This window comes from Hyla sarda, unplaced genomic scaffold, assembly GCF_029499605.1.
Source record: "Hyla sarda isolate aHylSar1 unplaced genomic scaffold, aHylSar1.hap1 scaffold_2785, whole genome shotgun sequence".
Taxonomy (NCBI): Eukaryota; Metazoa; Chordata; class Amphibia; order Anura; family Hylidae; genus Hyla; species Hyla sarda.
This window is the reverse complement of record NW_026609488.1, coordinates 20312-30960: the sequence shown is the minus strand read 5'-3', so window position 1 is coordinate 30960 and position 10649 is coordinate 20312. Positions and strand designations below refer to the sequence as shown.

Sequence of the window (10649 nt, the reverse complement as noted above, 5' to 3'; positions counted from 1 at the left end):
TTAACTCATTTGTTCTCACTCACTCACTCACTCACTCACTCAATCACTCACTCACTCATTCACTCTCACTCACTCTCACTCTCTCACTCACTCGCTCACTAAGTCAGTCTCTCTCTCTCTCTCTCTTTTTCTTTTTATATATATTTTTTTCCGTCTTCTTCTTCTTCTTCTTCTTCTTCAGACCCTGTCATAGCACTAATGCCTTTCCAATACCACCAGCAGATGGAGACACTCCATTGCAACATTGGTTGTGAGCAGCAGTTTCTAAAAACAAATGCCTCACGGCGGATTTCCCATCCATCAATGTATGGTAAATTTTGTTTTTATCATTCACTGACCACAGAAACCAATGCATGGTCAAGCAACAGCAATGACACACCCTTGTGTATAGGCATGAGACCCTCATGTCATTTAACAGGATTCAGCACCACCCACAAGACAGCTACCTGTCATGTCATGTCAAACCTGCACAGGTGTGCTAGATTATTATTATTTAGTTTTATTTTATTTTTTTACACCAATCAGTGTGCAAACATGGTCATTAAAACGCTAAATGAATAGACGTTCATAAACCAGTCAGTGCAACTCATCATTTTGGTCTCCAATTCTCAAACTCAAATTCTCACCCACGGAGGATTAAATGAGAATCTTTCTTGTTTAACACTGGAATGGGGTGGTGCACTGTTCACTACCCGAAGATACTGCCACATCGGGTCAATGCATAGGGCGACAGAAGCAAGCTTCCAAATCAGCTCCCTTTCTCAAAAATCCATTTAATTTATGGTCCCCAGATAGGGAACGTATGTATCAGTATGTGCTCACAAGTCACCCAAGTGCAAGTATTCACACAAAAAAAAACGTGCCTCAGGATGCGATCTGTCGCAAGATCCTTTCTTTTTTTACACTTGATCTAAGCCAAAAGGCCTAGAGGGGATAACCGGGAAAGGGGTGGACCCAACCATGTCCCCTTCATGAGCACTCACATTACTCATAGGAATGGAAGGAAGGCTGGCAGCCAACCAGCCTCCCATACACTTTCTGGGTGGGTGGCAGTCAGCCACCCATACATACATACAGCACAGGCTAAACCCACATCATCACTTAAAAAAAGGACAGGCGACCATTGCACTCTGATGGAGCATTTAGCAATGCAATCCATAGCCTGGCTTTTGCCTGAACCCCCATCACTCCTCCTCTTGCATATAAGACAATATTTCAGATCTGCATATGAAAACAACACGCCTACCTTTGTTGCACATAGCTGCCTGCCTGTCTCTAGTTACCCCACTGGCTGTAGCTGCGTCCCTTCCGACATGGAATAACACCAACTGTAACGATAAACTGAAAATTAACAGTATAAACCTGCATCATTTTGGACTCTGGTATTTGCTGAATCCGGGTGACCTGACAATCGATGGTGGTGCCGCTGGTGATTCTGGCCTTCTTGGAATCTGTTGGGCCTATGTGTTAGCTCACACATCACTCTGGTATCCATGGTAACTACCACAACATGGTCATCTGCAGTTTACATCTAGCCCGTGGCATTGAATGGCATTTTAAAAGTGCTAAGGGTCCTGGTGCAATAATCCTCCCATGAGGATCAGCCTCAACGGCTTTGTAGATTGCACTCATGTCAGCAACTCCATATACATTTTTTTTTCTTCATGCTTCTTTCTTCATCCTTTTTTCTTTCTGTCATTCAGACTTTCATTCATTCGATCTCTCTCACTCACTTGCTTTAACTCATTTGTTCTCACTCACTCACTCACTCACTCACTCACTCAATCACTCACTCACTCATTCACTCTCACTCACTCTCACTCTCTCACTCACTCGCTCACTAAGTCAGTCTCTCTCTCTCTCTCTCTCTTTTTCTTTTTATATATATTTTTTTCCGTCTTCTTCTTCTTCTTCTTCTTCAGACCCTGTCATAGCACTAATGCCTTTCCAATACCACCAGCAGATGGAGACACTCCATTGCAACATTGGTTGTGAGCAGCAGTTTCTAAAAACAAATGCCTCACGGCGGATTTCCCATCCATCAATGTATGGTAAATTTTGTTTTTATCATTCACTGACCACAGAAACCAATGCATGGTCAAGCAACAGCAATGACACACCCTTGTGTATAGGCATGAGACCCTCATGTCATTTAACAGGATTCAGCACCACCCACAAGACAGCTACCTGTCATGTCATGTCAAACCTGCACAGGTGTGCTAGATTATTATTATTTAGTTTTATTTTATTTTTTTACACCAATCAGTGTGCAAACATGGTCATTAAAACGCTAAATGAATAGACGTTCATAAACCAGTCAGTGCAACTCATCATTTTGGTCTCCAATTCTCAAACTCAAATTCTCACCCACGGAGGATTAAATGAGAATCTTTCTTGTTTAACACTGGAATGGGGTGGTGCACTGTTCACTACCCGAAGATACTGCCACATCGGGTCAATGCATAGGGCGACAGAAGCAAGCTTCCAAATCAGCTCCCTTTCTCAAAAATCCATTTAATTTATGGTCCCCAGATAGGGAACGTATGTATCAGTATGTGCTCACAAGTCACCCAAGTGCAAGTATTCACACAAAAAAAAACGTGCCTCAGGATGCGATCTGTCGCAAGATCCTTTCTTTTTTTACACTTGATCTAAGCCAAAAGGCCTAGAGGGGATAACCGGGAAAGGGGTGGACCCAACCATGTCCCCTTCATGAGCACTCACATTACTCATAGGAATGGAAGGAAGGCTGGCAGCCAACCAGCCTCCCATACACTTTCTGGGTGGGTGGCAGTCAGCCACCCATACATACATACAGCACAGGCTAAACCCACATCATCACTTAAAAAAAGGACAGGCGACCATTGCACTCTGATGGAGCATTTAGCAATGCAATCCATAGCCTGGCTTTTGCCTGAACCCCCATCACTCCTCCTCTTGCATATAAGACAATATTTCAGATCTGCATATGAAAACAACACGCCTACCTTTGTTGCACATAGCTGCCTGCCTGTCTCTAGTTACCCCACTGGCTGTAGCTGCGTCCCTTCCGACATGGAATAACACCAACTGTAACGATAAACTGAAAATTAACAGTATAAACCTGCATCATTTTGGACTCTGGTATTTGCTGAATCCGGGTGACCTGACAATCGATGGTGGTGCCGCTGGTGATTCTGGCCTTCTTGGAATCTGTTGGGCCTATGTGTTAGCTCACACATCACTCTGGTATCCATGGTAACTACCACAACATGGTCATCTGCAGTTTACATCTAGCCCGTGGCATTGAATGGCATTTTAAAAGTGCTAAGGGTCCTGGTGCAATAATCCTCCCATGAGGATCAGCCTCAACGGCTTTGTAGATTGCACTCATGTCAGCAACTCCATATACATTTTTTTTTCTTCATGCTTCTTTCTTCATCCTTTTTTCTTTCTGTCATTCAGACTTTCATTCATTCGATCTCTCTCACTCACTTGCTTTAACTCATTTGTTCTCACTCACTCACTCACTCACTCACTCAATCACTCACTCACTCATTCACTCTCACTCACTCTCACTCTCTCACTCACTCGCTCACTAAGTCAGTCTCTCTCTCTCTCTCTCTTTTTCTTTTTATATATATTTTTTTCCGTCTTCTTCTTCTTCTTCTTCTTCTTCAGACCCTGTCATAGCACTAATGCCTTTCCAATACCACCAGCAGATGGAGACACTCCATTGCAACATTGGTTGTGAGCAGCAGTTTCTAAAAACAAATGCCTCACGGCGGATTTCCCATCCATCAATGTATGGTAAATTTTGTTTTTATCATTCACTGACCACAGAAACCAATGCATGGTCAAGCAACAGCAATGACACACCCTTGTGTATAGGCATGAGACCCTCATGTCATTTAACAGGATTCAGCACCACCCACAAGACAGCTACCTGTCATGTCATGTCAAACCTGCACAGGTGTGCTAGATTATTATTATTTAGTTTTATTTTATTTTTTTACACCAATCAGTGTGCAAACATGGTCATTAAAACGCTAAATGAATAGACGTTCATAAACCAGTCAGTGCAACTCATCATTTTGGTCTCCAATTCTCAAACTCAAATTCTCACCCACGGAGGATTAAATGAGAATCTTTCTTGTTTAACACTGGAATGGGGTGGTGCACTGTTCACTACCCGAAGATACTGCCACATCGGGTCAATGCATAGGGCGACAGAAGCAAGCTTCCAAATCAGCTCCCTTTCTCAAAAATCCATTTAATTTATGGTCCCCAGATAGGGAACGTATGTATCAGTATGTGCTCACAAGTCACCCAAGTGCAAGTATTCACACAAAAAAAAACGTGCCTCAGGATGCGATCTGTCGCAAGATCCTTTCTTTTTTTACACTTGATCTAAGCCAAAAGGCCTAGAGGGGATAACCGGGAAAGGGGTGGACCCAACCATGTCCCCTTCATGAGCACTCACATTACTCATAGGAATGGAAGGAAGGCTGGCAGCCAACCAGCCTCCCATACACTTTCTGGGTGGGTGGCAGTCAGCCACCCATACATACATACAGCACAGGCTAAACCCACATCATCACTTAAAAAAAGGACAGGCGACCATTGCACTCTGATGGAGCATTTAGCAATGCAATCCATAGCCTGGCTTTTGCCTGAACCCCCATCACTCCTCCTCTTGCATATAAGACAATATTTCAGATCTGCATATGAAAACAACACGCCTACCTTTGTTGCACATAGCTGCCTGCCTGTCTCTAGTTACCCCACTGGCTGTAGCTGCGTCCCTTCCGACATGGAATAACACCAACTGTAACGATAAACTGAAAATTAACAGTATAAACCTGCATCATTTTGGACTCTGGTATTTGCTGAATCCGGGTGACCTGACAATCGATGGTGGTGCCGCTGGTGATTCTGGCCTTCTTGGAATCTGTTGGGCCTATGTGTTAGCTCACACATCACTCTGGTATCCATGGTAACTACCACAACATGGTCATCTGCAGTTTACATCTAGCCCGTGGCATTGAATGGCATTTTAAAAGTGCTAAGGGTCCTGGTGCAATAATCCTCCCATGAGGATCAGCCTCAACGGCTTTGTAGATTGCACTCATGTCAGCAACTCCATATACATTTTTTTTTCTTCATGCTTCTTTCTTCATCCTTTTTTCTTTCTGTCATTCAGACTTTCATTCATTCGATCTCTCTCACTCACTTGCTTTAACTCATTTGTTCTCACTCACTCACTCACTCACTCACTCAATCACTCACTCACTCATTCACTCTCACTCACTCTCACTCTCTCACTCACTCGCTCACTAAGTCAGTCTCTCTCTCTCTCTCTCTCTTTTTCTTTTTATATATATTTTTTTCCGTCTTCTTCTTCTTCTTCTTCTTCAGACCCTGTCATAGCACTAATGCCTTTCCAATACCACCAGCAGATGGAGACACTCCATTGCAACATTGGTTGTGAGCAGCAGTTTCTAAAAACAAATGCCTCACGGCGGATTTCCCATCCATCAATGTATGGTAAATTTTGTTTTTATCATTCACTGACCACAGAAACCAATGCATGGTCAAGCAACAGCAATGACACACCCTTGTGTATAGGCATGAGACCCTCATGTCATTTAACAGGATTCAGCACCACCCACAAGACAGCTACCTGTCATGTCATGTCAAACCTGCACAGGTGTGCTAGATTATTATTATTTAGTTTTATTTTATTTTTTTACACCAATCAGTGTGCAAACATGGTCATTAAAACGCTAAATGAATAGACGTTCATAAACCAGTCAGTGCAACTCATCATTTTGGTCTCCAATTCTCAAACTCAAATTCTCACCCACGGAGGATTAAATGAGAATCTTTCTTGTTTAACACTGGAATGGGGTGGTGCACTGTTCACTACCCGAAGATACTGCCACATCGGGTCAATGCATAGGGCGACAGAAGCAAGCTTCCAAATCAGCTCCCTTTCTCAAAAATCCATTTAATTTATGGTCCCCAGATAGGGAACGTATGTATCAGTATGTGCTCACAAGTCACCCAAGTGCAAGTATTCACACAAAAAAAAACGTGCCTCAGGATGCGATCTGTCGCAAGATCCTTTCTTTTTTTACACTTGATCTAAGCCAAAAGGCCTAGAGGGGATAACCGGGAAAGGGGTGGACCCAACCATGTCCCCTTCATGAGCACTCACATTACTCATAGGAATGGAAGGAAGGCTGGCAGCCAACCAGCCTCCCATACACTTTCTGGGTGGGTGGCAGTCAGCCACCCATACATACATACAGCACAGGCTAAACCCACATCATCACTTAAAAAAAGGACAGGCGACCATTGCACTCTGATGGAGCATTTAGCAATGCAATCCATAGCCTGGCTTTTGCCTGAACCCCCATCACTCCTCCTCTTGCATATAAGACAATATTTCAGATCTGCATATGAAAACAACACGCCTACCTTTGTTGCACATAGCTGCCTGCCTGTCTCTAGTTACCCCACTGGCTGTAGCTGCGTCCCTTCCGACATGGAATAACACCAACTGTAACGATAAACTGAAAATTAACAGTATAAACCTGCATCATTTTGGACTCTGGTATTTGCTGAATCCGGGTGACCTGACAATCGATGGTGGTGCCGCTGGTGATTCTGGCCTTCTTGGAATCTGTTGGGCCTATGTGTTAGCTCACACATCACTCTGGTATCCATGGTAACTACCACAACATGGTCATCTGCAGTTTACATCTAGCCCGTGGCATTGAATGGCATTTTAAAAGTGCTAAGGGTCCTGGTGCAATAATCCTCCCATGAGGATCAGCCTCAACGGCTTTGTAGATTGCACTCATGTCAGCAACTCCATATACATTTTTTTTTCTTCATGCTTCTTTCTTCATCCTTTTTTCTTTCTGTCATTCAGACTTTCATTCATTCGATCTCTCTCACTCACTTGCTTTAACTCATTTGTTCTCACTCACTCACTCACTCACTCACTCACTCAATCACTCACTCACTCATTCACTCTCACTCACTCTCACTCTCTCACTCACTCGCTCACTAAGTCAGTCTCTCTCTCTCTCTCTCTCTTTTTCTTTTTATATATATTTTTTTCCGTCTTCTTCTTCTTCTTCTTCTTCAGACCCTGTCATAGCACTAATGCCTTTCCAATACCACCAGCAGATGGAGACACTCCATTGCAACATTGGTTGTGAGCAGCAGTTTCTAAAAACAAATGCCTCACGGCGGATTTCCCATCCATCAATGTATGGTAAATTTTGTTTTTATCATTCACTGACCACAGAAACCAATGCATGGTCAAGCAACAGCAATGACACACCCTTGTGTATAGGCATGAGACCCTCATGTCATTTAACAGGATTCAGCACCACCCACAAGACAGCTACCTGTCATGTCATGTCAAACCTGCACAGGTGTGCTAGATTATTATTATTTAGTTTTATTTTATTTTTTTACACCAATCAGTGTGCAAACATGGTCATTAAAACGCTAAATGAATAGACGTTCATAAACCAGTCAGTGCAACTCATCATTTTGGTCTCCAATTCTCAAACTCAAATTCTCACCCACGGAGGATTAAATGAGAATCTTTCTTGTTTAACACTGGAATGGGGTGGTGCACTGTTCACTACCCGAAGATACTGCCACATCGGGTCAATGCATAGGGCGACAGAAGCAAGCTTCCAAATCAGCTCCCTTTCTCAAAAATCCATTTAATTTATGGTCCCCAGATAGGGAACGTATGTATCAGTATGTGCTCACAAGTCACCCAAGTGCAAGTATTCACACAAAAAAAAACGTGCCTCAGGATGCGATCTGTCGCAAGATCCTTTCTTTTTTTACACTTGATCTAAGCCAAAAGGCCTAGAGGGGATAACCGGGAAAGGGGTGGACCCAACCATGTCCCCTTCATGAGCACTCACATTACTCATAGGAATGGAAGGAAGGCTGGCAGCCAACCAGCCTCCCATACACTTTCTGGGTGGGTGGCAGTCAGCCACCCATACATACATACAGCACAGGCTAAACCCACATCATCACTTAAAAAAAGGACAGGCGACCATTGCACTCTGATGGAGCATTTAGCAATGCAATCCATAGCCTGGCTTTTGCCTGAACCCCCATCACTCCTCCTCTTGCATATAAGACAATATTTCAGATCTGCATATGAAAACAACACGCCTACCTTTGTTGCACATAGCTGCCTGCCTGTCTCTAGTTACCCCACTGGCTGTAGCTGCGTCCCTTCCGACATGGAATAACACCAACTGTAACGATAAACTGAAAATTAACAGTATAAACCTGCATCATTTTGGACTCTGGTATTTGCTGAATCCGGGTGACCTGACAATCGATGGTGGTGCCGCTGGTGATTCTGGCCTTCTTGGAATCTGTTGGGCCTATGTGTTAGCTCACACATCACTCTGGTATCCATGGTAACTACCACAACATGGTCATCTGCAGTTTACATCTAGCCCGTGGCATTGAATGGCATTTTAAAAGTGCTAAGGGTCCTGGTGCAATAATCCTCCCATGAGGATCAGCCTCAACGGCTTTGTAGATTGCACTCATGTCAGCAACTCCATATACATTTTTTTTTCTTCATGCTTCTTTCTTCATCCTTTTTTCTTTCTGTCATTCAGACTTTCATTCATTCGATCTCTCTCACTCACTTGCTTTAACTCATTTGTTCTCACTCACTCACTCACTCACTCACTCAATCACTCACTCACTCATTCACTCTCACTCACTCTCACTCTCTCACTCACTCGCTCACTAAGTCAGTCTCTCTCTCTCTCTCTCTCTTTTTCTTTTTATATATATTTTTTTCCGTCTTCTTCTTCTTCTTCTTCTTCAGACCCTGTCATAGCACTAATGCCTTTCCAATACCACCAGCAGATGGAGACACTCCATTGCAACATTGGTTGTGAGCAGCAGTTTCTAAAAACAAATGCCTCACGGCGGATTTCCCATCCATCAATGTATGGTAAATTTTGTTTTTATCATTCACTGACCACAGAAACCAATGCATGGTCAAGCAACAGCAATGACACACCCTTGTGTATAGGCATGAGACCCTCATGTCATTTAACAGGATTCAGCACCACCCACAAGACAGCTACCTGTCATGTCATGTCAAACCTGCACAGGTGTGCTAGATTATTATTATTTAGTTTTATTTTATTTTTTTACACCAATCAGTGTGCAAACATGGTCATTAAAACGCTAAATGAATAGACGTTCATAAACCAGTCAGTGCAACTCATCATTTTGGTCTCCAATTCTCAAACTCAAATTCTCACCCACGGAGGATTAAATGAGAATCTTTCTTGTTTAACACTGGAATGGGGTGGTGCACTGTTCACTACCCGAAGATACTGCCACATCGGGTCAATGCATAGGGCGACAGAAGCAAGCTTCCAAATCAGCTCCCTTTCTCAAAAATCCATTTAATTTATGGTCCCCAGATAGGGAACGTATGTATCAGTATGTGCTCACAAGTCACCCAAGTGCAAGTATTCACACAAAAAAAAACGTGCCTCAGGATGCGATCTGTCGCAAGATCCTTTCTTTTTTTACACTTGATCTAAGCCAAAAGGCCTAGAGGGGATAACCGGGAAAGGGGTGGACCCAACCATGTCCCCTTCATGAGCACTCACATTACTCATAGGAATGGAAGGAAGGCTGGCAGCCAACCAGCCTCCCATACACTTTCTGGGTGGGTGGCAGTCAGCCACCCATACATACATACAGCACAGGCTAAACCCACATCATCACTTAAAAAAAGGACAGGCGACCATTGCACTCTGATGGAGCATTTAGCAATGCAATCCATAGCCTGGCTTTTGCCTGAACCCCCATCACTCCTCCTCTTGCATATAAGACAATATTTCAGATCTGCATATGAAAACAACACGCCTACCTTTGTTGCACATAGCTGCCTGCCTGTCTCTAGTTACCCCACTGGCTGTAGCTGCGTCCCTTCCGACATGGAATAACACCAACTGTAACGATAAACTGAAAATTAACAGTATAAACCTGCATCATTTTGGACTCTGGTATTTGCTGAATCCGGGTGACCTGACAATCGATGGTGGTGCCGCTGGTGATTCTGGCCTTCTTGGAATCTGTTGGGCCTATGTGTTAGCTCACACATCACTCTGGTATCCATGGTAACTACCACAACATGGTCATCTGCAGTTTACATCTAGCCCGTGGCATTGAATGGCATTTTAAAAGTGCTAAGGGTCCTGGTGCAATAATCCTCCCATGAGGATCAGCCTCAACGGCTTTGTAGATTGCACTCATGTCAGCAACTCCATATACATTTTTTTTTCTTCATGCTTCTTTCTTCATCCTTTTTTCTTTCTGTCATTCAGACTTTCATTCATTCGATCTCTCTCACTCACTTGCTTTAACTCATTTGTTCTCACTCACTCACTCACTCACTCACTCAATCACTCACTCACTCATTCACTCTCACTCACTCTCACTCTCTCACTCACTCGCTCACTAAGTCAGTCTCTCTCTCTCTCTCTCTCTTTTTCTTTTTATATATATTTTTTTCCGTCTTCTTCTTCTTCTTCTTCTTCAGACCCTGTCATAGCACTAATGCCTTTCCAATACCACCA

At 43.4% G+C, this 10649-nt stretch overlaps 6 pseudogenes; all 6 read right to left on the bottom strand.

The window, feature by feature from the left end:
* Positions 1 to 671: 671 nt before the first annotated feature.
* Positions 672 to 935, bottom strand: LOC130326003 (U2 spliceosomal RNA; annotated as a pseudogene).
* A 1477-nt stretch (positions 936 to 2412) lies between these two features.
* Positions 2413 to 2676, bottom strand: LOC130326002 (U2 spliceosomal RNA; annotated as a pseudogene).
* Positions 2677 to 4150: 1474 nt separating this feature from the next.
* On the bottom strand, positions 4151 to 4414 carry LOC130326001 (U2 spliceosomal RNA; annotated as a pseudogene).
* A 1473-nt stretch (positions 4415 to 5887) lies between these two features.
* LOC130325998 (U2 spliceosomal RNA) lies at positions 5888 to 6151 on the bottom strand (annotated as a pseudogene).
* A 1477-nt stretch (positions 6152 to 7628) lies between these two features.
* On the bottom strand, positions 7629 to 7892 carry LOC130325997 (U2 spliceosomal RNA; annotated as a pseudogene).
* Positions 7893 to 9365: 1473 nt separating this feature from the next.
* Positions 9366 to 9629, bottom strand: LOC130325996 (U2 spliceosomal RNA; annotated as a pseudogene).
* Between the last annotated feature and the right edge of the window lie 1020 nt (positions 9630 to 10649).